This window comes from Phascolarctos cinereus, unplaced genomic scaffold (assembly GCF_003287225.1).
Source record: "Phascolarctos cinereus isolate Bilbo 61053 unplaced genomic scaffold, phaCin_HiC Scaffold_9;HRSCAF=440, whole genome shotgun sequence".
Lineage (NCBI taxonomy): Eukaryota > Metazoa > Chordata > Mammalia > Diprotodontia > Phascolarctidae > Phascolarctos > Phascolarctos cinereus.
The window spans coordinates 102101361-102115015 of NW_027556402.1; the positions used below are offsets into that span (position 1 = coordinate 102101361).

Genomic DNA, 13655 nt, shown 5'->3' on the forward strand with positions numbered 1-13655 from the left:
AGTAAGTACTTGGCCTTTTTCCACTCTAAATTTGTAGTCTGGGCATTTGAGCATAAAAAACTGGGTTAAAGTGTTGATAATGTATAATAAAATGTCTTTTCAAATTTTTTTTTGGCGTGTCTACCATTAGACTTGAAATGGAATAGTTAATAAAGGTATGCATAAATGTCCAAGCAAATATTCATAAAATTAACTTAAATTTAAAAAATTAATGAAGTATTTATTAATAAAATGAATGACACATGACAAAGAAGTCTGGCATTGCTGTGCTACTCATTATTAGATGGAGGGAAGAAGTATCTTATGTATTGTATCTAATGGGTAGTTATTTTTTCTTTCAGTAAGCATTTATTGGAATTTACTGTGAGTCCAGTACTGTATACTTTGAGATTTGGAAAGAGCTAATATAGAATCATCATACCTGCTTCAGGAACTTACTAACTACTTGAGGGGGAAAAAAAAGAAATGCACATATTGAGAAAAATCATAAAGCTTCATGGAAAAAAAATAAACTCTGGATTTGGAAACTGAGGACCTGAGTTCAAATCAAAGCTCCCACTCCATTAATAGTCCTCAAAGTGTGGTCCTCAAACCTCTGGATGTCCTCAAGACTCTCTCAGAACTTCAGGGTCAAACAATTTTTATAATAATAATTGTTATTCAGTCATGTCTGTCTCTTCATAACCCCATGGACCATAGCATGCCAATACTGTCCAGGGTTTGTTTTTGGCTAAGAGACTGGAATGGTTTGCCTTTCCCTTCTCCAGTGGATTAAGACAAACAGTGATTAAGTGACTTGCCCAGGGTCATGCAGCTAGTGAGTGATGCTGGATTTGAATTCAGGTCTTCCTGACTGAGCCATCTAGTTATCCTGTGTTCCCCCCCCCCCGAGTCTTAGCTATAGCCCATTCAATCCCTGGCCGAGATGTAGTGGGTTACTAAGGCAATGGTGGCAGGGCGGAGGGTTTGTGGCAGAGTGGGGGCGGGGAGAGAGAATGTGAGGAGTTCTGGTAATGACAGTTAATTCCTCTAGGACTTGGTTTTGTGTCTCCAAACTGGCAAGGGAGTGGATGGGGAGTGAAGTTTCAATCTCCTTTTTCATTCCTATACTGGAAGATCCCTTACTTGTCCTTGTTTGTTTTGTTTTGTTTTGTTTTGTTTATTTGGTTAGGCAATCGGGTTAAGTGACTTACCCAGGGTCACACAGCCAGTAAGTGTTATGTGTCTGAGGTCGGATGTGAACTCAGGTCCTCCTCAATCCAGGACCAGTGCTCTATCCACTGTGCCACCTAGCTGCCCCATCTTTCTTGTCTTTGAAATGCAGAATCTCATCTCTCTCCTCTATCCTTTCAAAGCAGAATTTGCTCTCATGCAAATAGTTTACTGATAAACATAAGTTCTCCCACAAAGGGAGGAGACTATTTAAACCTGGAGTCTCTTGGACTGTCTGAAGCAGCAAGATCTCTCTCTCTCTCTGTCTCTCTCTCTCTCTCTCTCTCTCTCTCTCTCTCTCTCTCTCTCTCTGTCTCTCTCTGTCTCTCTCTCTCTCTGTCTCTCTCTGTCTCTCTCTCTCTCTGTCTCTCTCTGTCTCTCTCTCTCTCTCTCTGTCTCTCTCTATCTTTATCTCTGTCTTTGTATTTGTCTCTCTGTCACTGTGTGTCTCTCTCTTTTCTCTCTTTCTATCTCTTCTTTCTCTTCCTTCTCTGTCTGTCTTTCTGTCTCTCAAAGAGGGGTGGTTATAGGGGGTTTGTGAAGAAAAGGATGACACAGTTTTTGCTAGGATGTGAGGAAAGTAATGAGGCTAGATTGAGAGAGGGGAAGAAGGTTCCAAGTATTATGACATGAATGAAAAGACGGAATCAGAATAGGTCAGAATTAATAGGGAAGCTAGCCATCAATTTTATTTAGCTGAAGTAAAAAGATTATTTTGGTGGATGGTTGTTGCAAATACTGTTCCATCCTCAACATTTTTTTTTCAATCCTGACTTGTCCCCTTCAAAAAATGAAGAGATTTGTGAACTTAGTGACAATCCTTCAGATAATGGGTCATAAATGTCTGTGTTAAAATATTAAATGTAGGGATCTTAGTTATTGTTTTAAAAAATTTGCTAAAATAGCTTGAAGACTTCCTGGGCAAAATGGAGAAAGGAGGAGCTTGCCTTAGGATATTCTGTGAACCTAGAAAGAAATATCATAGAAGAAGGTGATGCCTAGTCTGGACAAAGGAGGAGACTCATCTGAGTCAGTGCCTGCTTCCATTCAAGGATTATAACTGTGAAGTGCTAAAGAGTCTAAAATGAAAAAATGAAGGAATATTAATACTAGCTGAAGACAGGGCACAGAGCCTTCAAGGAGAGTGGTAGACCAAAGTCAGGACTAAGGATGGAAATAGGGATCCAAAATGGCAGTTGTTAAGTGGAGGGGAAAGAAAGGGCCTGCTGTGATAACCTAAAATGGAATAAAGAAGGAAGTACCAATTATCTTTGATGAAGGGAGTAGGAATTGTGTCAGGGACAGAAGAAAAGAGATAAAAAAGACCAGAATTCCTAGAGCAGGAAGAAACCCGGGGAAGACTTACTGAAGTGGGGAGGCAGGTGCCTATGAACTCAGTGTTCTTTGGACTAGGAGGTAGAAAGGGTTAGTGGATACCTGGTACCCAAATAAGAAAAGAACATATTCCTTCAGAGACTCCTAAAAGGTGGTAGCTGGACTTGGGACTTGTGGGGAGAACTGGGATGGATGAATTAGCTAGAGCTGTTACACCAAGGACTACGAACTGTTGAAGGTGCCTGGCAGGGACTAAAGGAGGAATGGTTTACAAGAAGCACCTGGAAAGAATTACTTAGCGCTTCAAACCTGCGCATACTGAGTGGTCTTCATTGTACTCTGGATAGTCTTCAACTGTACATAGTTTGTATTCTGCAGTTCTTCCAGAATTGCAGTGGTGGCGCAATAGATAGAGCACCTGCCCTGGAGTCAGGAAGACCTGAGTTCAAATCCACCCTCAGATACTAGCTGTGTGACGTTGGGCAAGTCGCTTAACCCTGTTTGCCTCCGTTTCCTCATCCGTAAAGTAAGCTGGAGAAGGACTTGGCAACCCACTCCAGTATCTTTGCCAAGAAAACCCCAAATGAGGTCGTGAAGAGACAGACACTACTGAAATAAGTGAACAACAAATTCTTTCATAACGTAGTAGCAGCAAGGTGGCACAGTAGATAGAATGCCAGCCCTGGAGTCAGAAAGACCTGAGTCCAAATATGGAATCAGACACTTACTAGCTGTTTGATTGTGGACAAGACCTCACTTGTCCTCGGTTTCTTCATCTGTAAGATGGGGATGATAATAACACCTACCTCCTGGGGTTGTTGTGGGGATCAAAGGAGATAAAAATTGTAAAGCAGGTATCACAAGGCCTGACACATAGTAAGTGCTATATAAATCTTAGCTTGTTTTGGTTGTTTTTTGTTTTATTTTGTTTTTAAGTAAAATTTTGTTGTGTCCTTGACTTGCAGGTATGATCTAAGTTGTGTTCTTAGTGATATTTTACTTGTGGGGTTGTGGGTACAAAGAGCTATAGTGAAGGGAATGCTAGAATCATATGAGATCTGGGTTCAAATCTCAACTTTGGCAGAATTCCTTCTCTTTCTTCAAATCTTCTGTGGCAGGATTTCTTCTTCACTTAGTAACCATGGACTAGTAGGAAGGGAAGGGGAATAAGCATTTAAATAGCACCTATTCCTTTCCAGACACTGCACTGAGTGCTCTTAACAAATATTATCTCATCTGATCCTCACAACGACCCTAGATGCTATTATTATCCTCATTTTACAGATGAAGAAACTGAGGACAAGTGACTTGCCCAGGGTCAAACACCTAGCAAGTGTCTGAGGCCAGATTTGAGTTCAGGTCTTCCTGACTCCATACCCAAGGCTCTAACTACTGTACCACCAGCTGCCTCGACATCACTTAACCTTTCTGATTTTGTTTCCTCATCTGTAAAATGAGGATAATAATACTTGTAGTACAGAAGTGTTGTGAGAATTAAATGGAAGAAGGAGGCGATGAATTTTAAAGCCAACAGAAATGCCTACTGTTGTATTATTTATCAGTGATGAGACTAGGTGTCATGCTACTTTTCAATACTATAGAGAGGTAAGTTTGGGAAGGTGGAATAAGTTGTTGAAGGACCTTGGGATATAGAGGCATGATGACAACAGTGACCTAGGTAGACTCATCTGACAGCTGTTGGGAAGAAATACTATGCCTGTCAAGGGTAAGAAATGTGGTGCTGTGGGCCAGGAAGGACATCTATCCAGTGGAGTCCCATAAGCAAATAGAAGGAGTCTTCAGACTGGTTCTAGTTAATACCTTTATTGATGGCCTGGTCAGATGTATTGGATATGTTTATCAAATATCCAGATGGTGGTAAATCAGCCAAATAGCTTGTGCTGTGGAAAAGAGCAGGAAAAAAACCCCAACTTTTTTTTAACGACCTTGGAAAATGAAAGGCTGGAGGTTACAAAAGCAGAATGTAATTCAATTAAAGGTAGGTGTGAGGTGGTAGAGCTAGGACAAAGCAACAGTACAAGATCCCAATTACAGAATGGGAAGGAAGCAGCCAGGCATAGTTTTAGCAAACAAAGACCTTAGGTAAGGGAAGATTTGAGTATAGTTATGCAGGAAACTGAATGAATTATCAACACATCACCTTTGTGGGGAAGAAAAAACTCACATTATTGATTGTATACTGTGGGACAGGCAGAAAAGACCCTGAGCTATACAGGTCAGGAAAGCCTGACACATATTAGAATAGTGTAGTTTGATTTTTTTTTTCCCATTATAAAACAACATGGAGAAAATGGGAGGAATCCTAAGAAGGAAAGTAATAATAAACAAAGACATTGGGCAAGCAGTCCTACAAAGAAAAAGAAGTTGAATGATTTCACTGGGAAAAGAGAAAGTTACAGGAGGGAGAATTAATTCCCTTCTTCAAGTATATGTATAGGGTTTCTATTAATAGGATGTTATCAGTTCTCTGAGTTTATGGGTGACTAAAGAAAAGGCAGATTAAAGAATAGAGATGTTCCAGTTGGACATACCGTATTTCACCACATAATCATTGCAGATTTTATGACAAATTTTTTGTAAAAAAAAGTGGATGCGACCATTATGTGAAGCTTTTAAAAAATAGTGCCTGTATTACTTAAAAATCATATTTTACTAAAATGTCTTTTGTGCAAGATTGGAATGCAAGGAATAGTCATGAGTATACATTAAAATTGGGAGGAGGCAAGTCTTACCATATTACAGGACTCACTCATGGCAGCTTTGCCTGCCCACCAGCTCTCCTTGTGTCTACGGCTCTTCATTGGGTTAAGTGACAATACCATTAGTACTACAGTACTCTAAACAAACCACACAAGGCTTTCAGATATATACTGACAATGTACATGTGCTGAGAATTCTAGGCTCACGGCTAGCAATATGAGAGAGATAAATGTGTGTCCATATGCCAAGGATGAATACATTGCTGCTATATTTACCTTTTAAGTGGTGTGACGATTATGTGCACAATCAGGGTTATGCCATGAAAGGGTACAAATCAATTTTTGAACTGAAAAAAAACAACAACAGGGGTAACGATTATGTGTTGAAATACGGTAACAACCATATGCCTTTAAAATTTTTTAAATTCATTTTGAACTTAAATACAAAAAGACAAAAGAAAGAGAACATTTCCATGTACACCGAACAACATAAAAAGAGGATTCAATATAAAACCATGAATTTTCATTTTATGCTGTTTACTTTTTTTAAAAAGTATGTAATAAATATAGCACATTGTTTTCAAAGATACCCTGCTTTTTCTGTGCTTCCTTCTAAGTTTTCTTTTGTTCTCTGCTGTGTACTTTTTTCCTCCCTCCCTCAAGAAGGCTACCATTTTACCACACACACACACACACACACACACACATGTATATATATACACATATGTTAAATCATACTACATACTTCTATTTATCAGTTCTTTCTCTGGATGTAAATAGCAACTTCCTTCATAGATCCTTCGTAGTTGTTTTGAGTTTTTATAATATTCAAAATGACTAAATCATTCAAAGTTGTTGTTAGAATAATACTGCTGTTACTATGTGCTATGTACTGGCTCTGCTCATTTCACCATATAATTTTCTAAATATATTGTTGTAATACCCTAGCTGGTTTTTTAGTTAGGATTTTTGTATCCATATTCATTTGTGAAATTGGTCTATAATTTTCTTTCTATGTTTTTGTTAATCATATACCTATAATACCATAATGTTAAAAAAAATAGAATAGTAAGTAGTAATAGTAAGTAGAATGGTGATAATAGAATATAGAGATAATAGAATAGAATAATAAGTAGAATAATAAGCAGTATAATATCATGACCCTTAATTGTAGACATTATCAAAGTTTTGTCCTAGACCTTCTCTTCTCCCTCTAGAATACTCTGTCTCTTTCTCTCAACTAGATGTACCAGAGACATCTTAAACTTTACATGTCCCAAACTGAGCTCATTATATTTTGCCTAAACCCTATTCTTTCCCAAACTTCTATTTATTTCAAAAACACCACCATCTTTTTGAAGAGATTTGGAGTGCTGGGACCCTGAGAATGCTAAAACAAAATTGTCTGGAAAGAATTCACACACTCAAGCCATCCCTTAGTGAAGTGGCAAGGTTTATTGTGACACTAATAGAAGCAGGCAAGGGTTCTTAGGGAACCTGCAACTTAATGGGGGTGAATCTAAAGCTTATATAGAAAAGGGGCAGGGAAAGGAATGTTAAAGATGCTAATTAGGTAATACGAGGGGTCCAGGTGTCTTTCGAGCAGGTGTTAGTGATCTATAGATGGGAAAATTCAGGGAGTCAGCAGAGAACACTTTGTTGATACCAGACGTGGAGAGAGAAACGATAGTTTTTTGTTTAGTTGTCAGAGGCATGGACCTTGGGCAGGCACCCTGGGAAAGAGTCCTTGGGTCAGCACCCTGCACTGACAGCTTTTATCTGAGGAATTACAGGATCAACTCTGTCTGTGCTTGTAACAAGGGATGTAGAGGTGACTGGTTACTTAGACATGGTCTTAGGGCTTTTTGGGGTCCAGGTCCTACCACCCTATCATTTTCAGTCACCAAGATTAACCATGGCATTATCCTGAACCCTCACCACATAGATCTAATTCACTGCCAGATCTAGACATTCCTATGTCCACATCATCTCTCCCATCTGACCCCCCCCTTAAATCACAAAGATCTGATCATGTGACTTTTCTACCCAATCAACTCCAGTGGCTTCCTGTTACTTCTAGGATAAAATATAAACTAGTTTTTAGATCCCTAAAAGTTGAACCCCAGCCTTCCTAGTTTCATTGACTATTACTTCCTTCTGTACTCTACAGCCCATCCAAACTGACTTCTCTGTTCCTCACACAGAACAGGCCATCTCCCGCCCCCATGCTCTTACCCTGGCATGTCCCACATGCCCTCCTTGCCTCTGCTTCATTGAGTCCCTCTTCCTTTAAGGTACAGCTCAGGCTTTACCTCATTAGGCATTACCTCCTAAGCACTCCTCTCTTCCTAACTTCTGTATTATTGTCCAGTGACCCACCATCCTCTCATTTACTCACATTCATGACCTAGGTGCCATCTTCAACTCTTCACTCTCTCTCTCATCTTCCATATACAATCAATTGTTAGTTCTTTTGCTTTTACCTTTAGAACATCTCTTGTATATGTTCCCTTCTCTCTTGTGACACTGCCACAAGTCTCACTGGGGACTCTCATCACCTCACACATGGACTACCGCAGGAGCCTGCCAGTGGGTCTGCCTGCCTCAAATCTCTCCAATCCATCAGATGTCAAACTGATCTTCCAAGAACACAAGTGAGATCATATTAATCCCCACCTTCCCCCACTCAATAAATTCCAGGGGCTCTAGCTCCCTATCACCTCCAGAATCAAATGCAAAATCCCTTGTTTGGTTTTTAAATCCTTCATAACATAAGCCATTCCTATCTTTCCAGTTTTCTTCCACGTTATTCACCTCCATGTACCCTGCAATCTAGTAACGCTGATCTCCTTCCTCTTCCTCAGACACTATCTCCTGACTCTGGGTATTTTCACTGGCTGTCCTGCCTGGAAGTCTCTCCCTCTTCCTCTCTCCCTCCTCATCTCTGCCTTCAAGTCCCAGTAAAGGACATCCTTCTGCAAAAAAAAAAAGCCTTTCCCAGGTCTCTTTAATGCTAGTGCCTTTCCTCTGAGATCACCTCCATTTATCCTGTCTATGTCTTGCTTGTACACAGTTGTTTGCATGTTTCCTCCCTTATGAGACTGGGAGCTTCTTGAGATCGAGGACTGATTTCTGCCTTTCTTTGTACTTCTAGCAGAGTGTCTGCCAATACCAAGTGCTTAATAAATTCCTGTTGACTGACTAGTGACTAAGTGACTGATTCAGGTACCATGTTCTCCATGAAGCCTTTCCTGAACCTGCAGCTTCTAGTCTCCTCTCTCCTGAACTACCTTGCATTTATTTTTGTATACATTTGTATTTATTCACTTTATATTTGTGCAGTATATATTTTTCAATGTACACATTGTCTCCTCCTTTAGAATATAAGCTCTGTAAGTAGGGATTGTTTCATTTTTTTTGGATTTTTATCCCCAGTGCCCAATGCAATGCCTAGCACATAGTAAACACTCAATAAATACTTGTTGATTGATTGATTAGTGGAAAGAACATTGGATTTAAATCAGAGGAGTTTGGTGTGTGTTACAGTGGGACTTATTAGCTGTGTGATCTTGGCTAAGTCATGCAATGTTCCAAACAACCTTTCCCTATAAAATAGGGAAACTAATACTCACACTACTCCCTTCATAGAGTCTCTGTGAGGAACGTGCTTTGTAAGCTATAAAACACGATGATATAAGCTTGGGCTACTGTTACTCCAAGGAAGTTGTGGACTTTATGGAAGAGAGCAAACAAGGCAAGGAGCAGGGGGAGATAGCCTTTTGGAGCCCTTTCTGGCACTGCCATTTTCTGATTTTTTTGTTGCTTTCAAAGAAACAAAAGGGGATTAGAATGTGCTGGAATGTAGAAGCCAATTCTTATATAAAAAAGTCTCAAGTTGGGCTGCTGTGTTAATTAACTTAGGAGGTAAAAGGGGGAGATCCTGAACAGCAACATGCTTTTCAGTAATGACTGAGATGGACTTTCTTCTGCTTGCTTTGCTTTTTTTGTCAAGGCACCTAAACTTGATGCATAGCAGCCACTGATGTTTTCCTCCATCATCTGTACCAAGCCGATGGTCTGCCTAACCCAGTTTAGCTGAGGCGTCCTGGAACTCATCTACTGATTTTTTTTTTTGTAGCAATAACTGACTCTTTAGGTGAGTCAGATGAATAGACTTAAGAAGATGTATACAGAGCTCTAACTAGGGCAGAGTGACTGAATCTTTGTATCAGAGCACTCAGTTTAGAAAGCTCTTACAGTTCTTTAGCAGCATAGTACAACAGAACTTAACACCCAGTTAGCAAGAACAATTAGTGAAAGTAGGAAGCTAACAAATGACCTCCCCAACTGCACTCCAGTTGAGGTCCTCTTTACTCTAGCCTTGTCTCCACCAGTGGAAGTTTCTCCAGCAGTTACCTCTGTTCCCGGGGGGTCAGGGTACAGCCTTATATTTGATTTGAGGCTATGTTTCCTGTCACTTGAGCACAGTTTGTGCTGCCGTAGGCACAAAAACTCTTGCTTACGGTTTTGACTATCTCTGGCAGGTTCAAGAGAGCCATACAACAGATTGGGCACAAATACCACTTCGTATTCTTAGGAAAATACCGCAGATGTGGGTCATAGCTATGATAGCCTGTAACTTCCCAACAAAGATAATCAAGCTTTGGACATTCCCTGTATCTTCCCTTGTAAAAGATTCAACAGCCTCCTAGATTTGGTTTTTCCCTTCCTCTAGTTTATTAGGATGTCTTCACCAGAAACTTTCTCAAGTACATTTGGTTTTTTGTAGTCCTTCCCTGGTGAAGGAGGAGGAGGAGGAGGAGGTCCATGATCAAAAGTCTTGTGTACTTTTCAATTACATTTGCATTTCTTTTAGCAATAGCATTTTGCATATAATGAATAACTACATGGAGAACGTCTTTGACCTAAGATGCTTAAAAGATCCCAAGGATCTGAAAGCTTTACCAGACAAGTTGAGAGTAAACAGTGAATTTTAGGTAGCAATGATAGACCTTTCCAAAAACACAAGTTCCATTACAGTAGCAAGTAATATTATTATTCGTGTTTTCAATTCATTATTATGAGATATAAGTCCACCTCGGCAGCTAGGTGGTGCAGTGGATAGAGTGCCAGCCCTGGTGTCAGGAGGACCTGAGTTCAGATCAGACCTTAGACACTAGTCGTGTGAGCCTGGGCAAATCACTTAACCCTGTTTGCCTCAGTTTCCTCATCTATTAAATGAGCTGGAGAAAGAAATGGCAAACTTTTACTCCAATATTTTTGCCAATAAAACCCCAAATGGGGTACCAGAGACTTGGACATGCCTCACCAACAGAATATGTGCATTAAACTAGTTTTGGGGTATTTTTTAGTGGAAAGGGCACAGGACTTAAAATCAGTGAGACTTGACTAAAGTCTCAAATCTGCTACATAATAGCCATGTGGCCTCAGACAAGTGAGTTAATCTCCCTGGGTCTCAGTTTCCATATCTGTAAAATGTGGGGTCTGGATTACATGACCTTTAAGGTCCCTTTCAGCTATAAATCTATGATGATGATCAAATGGAAATCTAGTAGGTGTTTCTCTATTGTGTAAAGTACTTTTGCTGGTCAATTACAGATCTATGGCAGAGAGAATTATTGACATGCTATAATTGGTTCAGTAGTCAAGGTTTAGTAATTGGTAATTGGTTTAGTTCAGTAATCGAGATTTCCCATGTCATGGACCACTGTCTACAAACATCCTGTCATTCCAGTACAGAGACTATATCAGTGCCTCCAAAGCCTTGTCCTGTTCCTGATCTTTAGGGAGAAACTCTTCCTCTTGTCAAAGGAATTTTGATTCGAGATTTAGTGTAGAGCTGGTGAAAGAGAACTGCAGGACTGAAAAAGGGGTGGGCAGAGAAGCTCGAGGAGCTAACTTGTGCCCTGAACATGTGCCTGGGAAGCTCAGGGCTGAGATAGCTTTCTTGCCTGCGCTGCTGAGTTAACACATTTTGTTTCTAAGGACTTGAGTGATGATGGAATTCACATAGTATGAGCAAGAAATGAGAAGAGAATAATACTAATAAAGCAATATAAGCAGTAAGGAGAGGTGTATTTGAGGAAAATAAAGGGAGAAGCCAATGAAAGCAAAGAAAGAGAGAAGCAGGTTTAGAAGTAGCGGTTTTCCCAGGTGACCTGTAAAGATCTATTTTGGAAAACATCTTGAATGCCAATGCTTTCTGTTCAGTCCAATCCCTTGGTCCCATTATATGATTTTTGAGCATGCCTTCAGCTTCTGCATGTGAGATAAAGTGGTAGCAGGAGAGCAGAATGATTCTACAGTAATCACAATGGAGTAGAAAGAAGGAACAAGATAAAAACTGCCATCTGATATTTTGGGCTCAAAGCCTATAAGGAAGAAAAACTCCACATTCTCTCCCTCTTTCTCTTTCCCTTTCTCTTCTTCTTTCTCTCTATCTTCTATTTTCTCTCTTTCACAAGCACACACACACACACATACACACACACCATGAGAGGCACAATAGTAACAGAAAAAAATTGAATTATCTTTATAAAGGTGGTGATGATGGTGATGGTTATCACCAATGCACATGAAGAAGAAGGGAAGCAGCAAAACTGCCCAGTCACACAGAATATTTCACAAGTAGAAATTGGTTTATGGACAGTCAGAATCTGTTACAAGTATAAGCAAGAAATCACTTTGCACGATTCTTCCACAAGCTGTTCTGTACACCAAACAGTAGAGGAATGGGGAAAATCAGGCTCTCTGGGGCTTCTATTAAAGTTTCTTTTCTCATTTAAAATCTATTCCCTAGTACCCTGATCTCTCCCAAAAATTTAGAACTACACTATCTAGGCTCAGCTAATTTTGCAATTTTATTCTGTAACTATAATCTAAATTATTTTATAAGATATGGTTTTTGGAACCATTACCACTTTTATCACATTTATGCAAAATTTTCAATTTTACTCTATTTCTACTATGCCTCTCGTGATGTATGTGTGTGTATTTGTGAATATGTGTGTGTGTGTGTGTGTGTGTGTGTGTGTGTGTGTGTGTGTGTGTAGAGTTCTTCTTTGTTATGGGCTTTGAACTTGAAATATCAGATGTAAAGATGAATCACAATTACATAGGTTTGGGGACAGTAAGGGTCAATGGAATTTTGTGTTGTAGAATTAGAATGATAGATTTCAAGCTGGGAAGAACCTCAGCCATCTAGAATAATCTCCTCATGCTACAGATGAGAAAACTGAGGTCCAGATTTGCTAGCTGACTTGCTCAAGGTCACACAAATGGTAAGTGGCAGAAGCAGGATTTGAACTCAAATCTCCTGGTTCTCTCTTCCCAGACTCCCCACAGGCAGCAGTGAAACATTATTTGACAGGCATCTTGACAGAATATAGGCTGAGCATCTAAGAAGTTTTGGGAGCTTTAGGCCCACCTTTCTACTCCAATTACAGAATCACAGAATTTGAGAACTACAAAAGACTTCGTTGGCTATCTAGTCTGACCTATAGATGAAAGAAATATATCAATTGAACTGGATGGCTGATAACATATTCTGCAAGTAATCATCCATCTTCTACTTAGAGATCTCCAAAGGGTGGTGGGGGCAGAGTGGGGCAGGGGTGGGGGTGTACAGGGAGGAGAATTATACCACCTTTTAAGGAATCCCACTCTATTAATCTGGGACTGAGGCAGGCATTGAGTACCAGCAAGTACTCTTGAGAATCTCTTCCAAGTCTGAGTCAGGTCCCAGTCTGGGTAACATTGGCAGATATGATACCCACACTAGGACAAAAGAAGCCAATTCAGGGCTCCTTTAGAGTTAGCCTGCAAAACAATACAGGGAAGAAGGAAAAAAAAATGCTTCCAGGATCTGATAATGAACCTCCTCCAAAGGAAATGTCACTAGAGCGCCCTGGAGGCACCCTTTCCACACAGGAGTCCTCCATGCCAAGGCCAACTAGGACTTTGAACTATTGATTGAGAGATGGCTGACTCTTCAGCCTTTTTCTCAGCTCACTGGTCCTGGGAGATTTCATATGCAATCTCAGATTGGTATTGCTGGTCTGTGGATGCTCAGAGAAGCCTAGCTATGGCTTCCTAAATACTCAACTGAAGTTCAAAAGCCCCATAATATCCCAAAAAGAGGCACCAGAGATAAAAGGGAAATGATAGTAACTCAGTTGCCAGAATTTTTTTTAAAGTGAAATGTTAAATAAGATGAACTTTGAAAAGATAATTAGATGAACTTGAAATATAACATTACAAATGTTAATACAGCATATAAAATAATTCCCCAAGGATCAACTAAAGCAGCTAATTCACATAGAAATAGACACCTGGACATATGTAATTTTGAACCTAACAGTGTGCAAT

The 13655-nt window shown here is 39.9% G+C and overlaps 1 protein-coding gene across 1 annotated transcript in view; it reads left to right on the forward strand.

The window, feature by feature from the left end:
• LOC110213699 (protocadherin-23) overlaps positions 1–13655 on the forward strand; it is a 219151-nt gene that overhangs the window by 45891 nt on the left and 159605 nt on the right. The window lies entirely within an intron of this gene.